Source organism: Panthera pardus, unplaced genomic scaffold (assembly GCF_024362965.1).
Source record: "Panthera pardus isolate Hobbes unplaced genomic scaffold, ASM2436296v1 HiC_scaffold_24, whole genome shotgun sequence".
NCBI classification, from domain to species: Eukaryota; Metazoa; Chordata; class Mammalia; order Carnivora; family Felidae; genus Panthera; species Panthera pardus.
The window spans coordinates 63,567,230-63,574,731 of record NW_026526810.1 but is presented as its reverse complement, the minus strand read 5'-3'; the positions used below and the strand labels follow the sequence as shown (position 1 = coordinate 63,574,731).

General features: G+C 36.5%; 1 pseudogene; it reads left to right on the top strand.

Annotated features, from left to right (window-relative positions):
• The first annotated feature begins 6,971 nt into the window (after window positions 1-6,971).
• On the top strand, window positions 6,972-7,150 carry LOC128773113 (U4 spliceosomal RNA; annotated as a pseudogene).
• The last annotated feature ends 352 nt before the right edge of the window (window positions 7,151-7,502 follow it).

Sequence of the window (7,502 nt, the reverse complement as noted above, 5' to 3'; positions counted from 1 at the left end):
CTTTGTGGAAATAGGTCTTTGATTGTCTGGCCTGGGAATATGACTACAAAATCCACTGGTTTCTATTCCAGCTCTATGAACTGTGGAACCTGATACTATTGATCCAAAGTTAAGGTACACGGATCAGGAAACTTGAAAAGAAGAGAAAGCTTCCTTCTAGTCACTGCTTGGGAGTGCCTCAAGGCAGAATGAGTTTAGAAGGTTATACATTTGCATAATGGCTTTATGCTTTTCTGAGTTAAAACAACAATAACAACAACAACAAAACCTTTGTTAAATAATCCTGTCCTCAATCCTGGGTCTTAGTTATTATAGCCTCTGTAAATAGGGCATGCCTAAGGAACATGAAAAATATCTATTTCCATTATCTGGATTATAGTATCAATTAAACAATCAAATTATTTTTGAGAGTCGCATAGTTATCCAAGGAATCTGACAGCGGTCTATTGATGATAGTGTATTTTTGTGTTGATTTAAGAAGATTTGTGATAGGGGACCAGCAAACTGAGTAATAATTTAGAATTTATAATCTGTGTACCAAAGCTTCCCTTTCAGAGACAGATCTAGGTCTGGATTTCATATGATTTTCATGACATGGGGGACTCATCTGGTCAATAAAATTTCCCAAGGTCCTGCTGTTTTATATCTTAACTTATATTACAGTGAGGCTTTTAGAGCCTCAGCTGTGGGAGGAACAGGTTCTGGTTCTTGTGCCATAAACTTACACTTTCTAAATGCCCTTTCCTTTCTGATTTTAAGAACATGTGGCTAGGGACTGAGATTAAGTTTCAGATACCAAATATTCCATTTTTTGAAGGCAAACTTAAATCAGACATAAAATATCTAACATACATTTCCATTACCTTACACTGTTCTCATTCAGGATGAACATACTCACAATGTGGTCTTTTCTGAAGCAACCATTTTTCCAAATGCCCTGTTCTTCGAATGGGGTTGTTAAAAAATGTTGGATCCATGACAATACATTAACTGCTAATGAATGGAAGAAGTGGCTCAAAATAAAATTTACTTAACGTGTGAAATTCACTTATGGACTTTAAATTCAATAAAATTTTCAGTAGGTCAAAATAATTCATTACTAATTGTGTTTGGGGCATTTTTAACCAAAGTGTTTTGTAGGATGTTTCTAAAAGGTTATGTTTTGCAATAATCACATTGTCCATTGCCTCAAAATATTTTCAGCAGTTTGAATGGCTTAATGTTTAAGGACTTACTTTTCCTAGTTTAGTCTAATTTTACATCCCTTCCTTTCTTTTGCACCTCACATCCAATGCATCAGCAAGATGCTTCTGTTTCTAAACTATGACTCACATCATGCACTTCTCTTTGTCTTCACTGTTTTCTCCCAATTTCAAATGACCTCCTTTCTTCCTTGGACTTCTGCAGCAGCAACCTAACACAAGTCCTTGCTTCTACTTTTGTTCCTCTACCCTCAATTTTCCGAGCAGCAGCATATTACTCCTTAAAAATGGAAAAATCAATCATGTTAGACTTTTGAGTAAAACCATTTCTTCTCAGAACAGTTCTGTGTCAGGAAGTCTCACAAAGCTGTTCTAGAAAGCTAGGAGGGATTCTAGAAAATAAGAATAGCCATCATCATTTTATGCTCAATCTAATATATTTAACAGGACTGTATTGCTACTCATGTTTTATCACTTAGCTCATTTGTACAGAAGAAACTATATGCTTACCTGCCACAAGTCTTAGCTGGAGCTGTCAGGGGAAAAAAAAAAAGACTGATTCCCACTGCAGAGGGGGCTGTGAATATCACTGTGTTTATGACTCCATGCTGAGTTAGTCGACTGAGTTAATTAGCAACAATCATCTTGTTTTGGTTTACTTGTTTAATTAGTCAACCTAGGAAAGGTTGAAATAGACCACATGAGTGAGCCAGGTCATGCCATACACAGTTGGAGGAAGACATTTCCTGATCTTGGTATGTTCATGTGTTGGCCCTCTCTCCACAGCCAGGTTAGAAATGTCTCATGACAACTCAATTTCCTCCTTTAGCTGGTTTGTATAGTTTCAGTGAGGGGGTTGTCACATCAGTAACATTGGTAATCTGTTTCTAGAAAATACTTAAAAGTAAGGATAATTTTCCCAATTAGGCCGGCAGGCCGGTGTGCATAACAGAAAAATATTGGATTTAGAGTCAAGAGCTTTTTTTATTAGTCATAGGAAATTAATACTCAGTTACCTTAAAGTAGGCATAAAAACACCCTCTTTAAAGGGCTGCTGTAAAGATTATTGAATGAGATAAATGCCTGTGGAAGTACCTTGACCATTGCCTGACCAGTAAAAGCTTAAGAAATATTGGTTGTATGTGTATGGCTATAGCAAATTTGAAGAGAGCTGCAGGTAAAAGCTAGGAGATTATGACTTTTGCTCTTCTCCATACTTCATAAGCTTATTACCTGGATCAGCAAAGGGAGTTCCAAACTGAAGCTTCTCAAATTTTCTGTTTTATTTTCTTAGAGAGATGACAGTAATTAGGAGAAAAGAGGTGGAAGTGATTGTGATGAGGATCCTTGATTTTGTTTGTGGAAGGGTGGAGGGTTTATAAGCAGAGCCTGTCAGGAAGTAGTCCCTGTTTTTTTGTTTTTTTTGTTTTTTTTTTTTGTTTTTTTTTTTAATCCTTGAGGATCCATTTACTGTTTCTAAAAGGAAAACAGTGTCAAGAGACATTTTTCTGCTTGTTATTCACTTCCCTTGGGACCTACCTTAACTTTTTTTTTTCCTATAATATTTTTTTCCCTGTTTTAAACCTCTCACAAGTAGAATGAAACAAATCAATCGACTGGTTGTTTTATTAATTAATCGACCAATAAGTCTATCCCTAACTTCTCTAAGTGTGCTCCTGTTCAATTCCTGCCTCTTACCCCACTCTGAACTCACTCCCCAGGTAGCCACTGATATTTCTCTCACTGTAGATGTTTGCATTTCCTACAGCATTATATAAATGGAATAATACTATGCTCCTTTTTTTTTTTTTTTTGGTCTACTTCCTTTTACTCAGCACAATTATTTTGAGATTCATCCATGTTGTTGCATCTGTCAATAGACCATTCTTTTTATTGCTGAGTAATATGTAATATGTATGTATATGTAATATGTACGTAAAGATGTATAAGAATTTATTAATCCATTCACCTTTTGATGGGTGTGGGTTGTTTCTAGTTATTAGAAATAAACTATGTTATTAGAAGTAAACCTGCTAGGAACATTTGTGTATAAGACTTTGTATGTCATATGCTTTTTCCTGTTAGGTAAATAGCTATGGGTGAAATGGCTTTATCAAGTGGTAGATATATGCTTAACTTTTTAAGAAGCTGCCAACGTGTTTTTCCAAAGTTCCTGTACCATTTTACATTCACACTAGCAGTGTATGAGAGTTCCAGTGCATTTATATCATCACCAACACTGGTATGGTTGGTCTTTTTTTTTTTTTTTTTTTTAACGTTTATTTATTTTTGAGACAGAGAGAGACAGAGCATGAATGGGGGAGGGTCAGAGAGAGAGGGAGACACAGAATCTGAAACAGGCTCCAGGCTCTGAGCGGTCAGCACAGAGCCAAACACGGGGCTCGAACTCATGGACCGCGAGATCATGACCTGAGCTGAAGTCGGACGCTTAACCGACTGAGCCACCCAGGCACCCCATGGTTGGTCTTTTTAATTTTAGTCATTCTGGTATGTATACAGTAGTAACTCATTGTGTTTTTAACTTGTAATTCCCTTATGACTAGTGATGTTTAAATATATTTTCATTTGCTTATTTGTCATTTGTATATGTGCTGTTCAATGTATGCTCGAATATTTTATCAATATTTTTATTGGGTCATTTTTTAAATTTTTTTAAAAATTGTTTTTTTAATGTTTATTTTTTTGGAGAGAGAGAGACAGAGCTTGAACAGGGGAAGGGGCAGAGAGAGAGGGAGATACAGCATCTGAAGCAGGTTCCAGGCTATGAGCTGCAGCACTGAGCCTGAGGCGGGGCTCAAATCCACAAACTGTGAGATTATGACCTGAGCCAAAATCCAACACTTAACCAACTGAGCCACCCAGGAGCCCCTTTTAAAGTTTTTTTTTAATGTTTATTTATTTTTGAGAGACAGAGACTGTAAGTGGGGGAAAGGCAGAGAGAGAGGAAGAAACAGAAGCTGACACAGGCTCCAGGCTCTGAAATGTCAGTGCAGAGCCGGAGGTGGGACTCTAACCTATGAACTGGGAGATCATGACCTGAGTTGAAGTCAGATGCTTAACTGACTGAGCCACCCAGGTGCTCTGGGTCATTTGTTTTCTTATTGTTGACTTTTGAATGTTCTTTACATATTCTGATTGCAAGTCCTTCAACAGATTTTTAAACCTTTTTAGTATTTTAGTTAACATACAGTGAAATATTGGTTTTAGGAGAATTCAGTGATTCATCACTTACATAAAACATGCAGTGCTTATCACAAGTGCCATCCTTAATACCCATCACCCATCTAGCCCATCTCCTACCCACCTTCCTCCATCTGCTTTCAGTTTGTTCTCTATTGTTAAGAGTCTCTTGTGGTTTGTTTCCCTTTCTTCTCTTCCCCCCCCCATATGTTCATCTGTTTTGTTTCTTAAATTCCACATATGAGTGAAATCTTATGATATTGTCTTTCTCTGACTTATTTCACTTAGCATAATACAGTCTAGCTCCAGCTGTATCATTGCAAATGGCAAGATTTCATTATTTTTGATGACTGTATAATATTCCATTGCATATATACATAACAGTTCTTCTCTATCCATTCATCAGTCAGTGGATCATAGGGTAGCTCTATTTTTAGTTTTTTTTTTTGAGGAACCTCCATACTGTTCTACAGAATGTCCACACCAGTTTGCATCCCCACCAGCAGTGCAAGAGGGTTCCCCTTTCTCTGCATCTTTGCCAACACCTATTGTTTATTGTGTTAATTTTAGCCATTCTGACAGGTGTGAAGTGCTGTCTTGTTGTTTTGATGTGTATTTCCCTAATGATGAGTGATGTTGAGCATCTTTTGTCTGTTAGCCACCTGGGTATCTTCTTTGGAAAAGTGGTTATTCATATCTTCTGCCTATTTCTTAACTGGATTGTTTTTTTGGATATTGAGTGTGATAAGTTCTTTATAAAGTTTTGATACTAACCCTTTATCAGGTATGTTGTTTGCAGTATCTTCTCCCATTCCGTAGGTTGCCTTTTAGTTTTGTTGTTGGTTTCCCTTGCTGGGCAGAAGTCTTTTTTTTTTTTTTTTAATTTTTTAAAAGTTTACTTATTTTTGAGAGACAGAGACAGAGCCCAAGTTGAGAAGGGCAGAGAGAGAAGGAGACACAGAATCCAAAGCAGGCTCCAGGCCATGAGCTGTCAGCACAGAGCTTGATATGGGATTCTAACCCACAAACTATAAGATCCTGACCTCAGCTGAAGTCGATGCTTGACTGACTGAGCCACCAAGTCACCCTCAGAAGTTTTTTATCTTGATGAAGTCCCTGTAGTTCATATTTGCTCTCATTTACCTTGCATTTGGCAACATGTCTAGTAAGAAGAGTTAATACCTATTCTTTTCAAACTGTTCTAAAAATAGAAATGGAAGGAAAGCTTCCAAACCCATCCTATGATGCCAGCATTACTTTGATTCCAAAGTCAAGGACCCCACTAAAAAGGAGAATTACAGGCCAATATCCCTGATAAACATGGATGCAAAAATTCTCAGCAAGATACTAGCAAATCAAATTCAATACTACATTAAAAGAATATTCACCATGATCAATGGGATTTATTCCTGGGCAGTAGGGCTGGTTCAATATTCACAAATCAATCAATGTGATACACCACATTAATAAAAGAAAAGATAAGAATCACATGATCCTGTCAATAGATGCAGAAGTATTGACAAGATACAACATCCATTCTTGATAAAAATCATCAATAAAATAATAGATGGAATATATCTTGGCACCATAAATGCCATATACAAAAGACCCATAGTTAATATCATCCTCAATGGGGAAAAAGTGAGAGCCTTTCCCCAAAAGTCAGGAACAAGACAAGGATGCCCACTCCCACCATTACTGTTCAATATAGTATTGGAAGTCTTAGCCTTAGCAGACAACGAAAAGAAATAAAGGGAATACAAAGTGGTAAGGAAGAAGTCACACATTTGCTATTTGCAGACGATATGATACTCTATGTAGAAAACTCAAAAGACTCCACCCCAAAATTGCTGGAACTAATACATAAATTCAGCAAAGTTGCAGGATACAAAATCAACTTGTGGAAATCTGTTGCATTTCTATACGACAATAACAAAGCAGCAGAAAAACCAAAGAATCAATTCCATTTACAATTGCACCAAAAACAATAAGTTACCTAGGAGTAAATCCAGCTAAAGAGGTAAAATATCTGTACCCTGAAAACTTATGAAAAAAATTGAAGAAACACAAAGAAATGGAAAAACATTTCATGCTCATGGATTGGAAGAATAAACATTGTTAAAATGTCTTTATTACCCAAAGTAATCTACACATTTAATGCAATCCCTATCAAAATACCATCAGCATTCTTCACAGCGCTAGATCAGTGTTAAAATTTGTATGGAACCACAAAAGCCCCCGAATAGCCAAAGCAATCCTGAAAAAGAAAAACAAAATTTGTGGCATCATGATTCTGGATTTCAACCTATATTACAAAGCTGTAGTCATCAAGGCAATATGGTACCTGCACAAAAACAGACAGATGAGTGGAACAGAATATAAAACCCAGAAACGGACCCACAACACTATGGTTAACTCATTTTTGACAAAGCAAGAAAGAATATCCAATGTAAGAGCAGAATTCTTGTTTCGTTTCTGATTTTAGAGGGAAAGCATTCACTTTCACCATCAAGTATTCATGCCAGATGTAAGTTTTTGAAATGTTCTTTACAGATCAAAAATATTTCAAACTTTGCCACAGTGGCAGTATCGTAGCCAATGAGGCTTATCTGAAGCGTGATTATTGTTAATTGAAAGCTTTTCATAGATCAAAGATGTTTTTGATGAATTGCAGTTCGCTAAGAACTTTTATCAAGAAGGGATGTTGGTTAGAATGTATTTTAATATGTGCAGGTATATTACATATAACTTAGATTCTTATGTGCCAACTTGGGCATTTACATCATCTAACAGGGTTTAAATGGGAAAACTAATGCCAAATTTCAAGCAACCTGGTTCTGAGAAAAGTTTTGCCCTTAGCTTACATTCCATTTGTTAGTTGAGAGTTTGCTATACTAATGTTTCCTTTTTTAAGGAATTATCATGTAAACATCATCAATAATTAAGCCCTACAAAGGGCCTGACAAAATAAAAACTGTTTCTCCGCATCTGGTGTTTTCATGGCAGCATACGCTAGTGATGCAAATGGAATATGAGTATTTCCTTAGAAAAACACAGGGAATGAATCTATAAGCTTCATCAATGCAGCCTTTAGTAGCC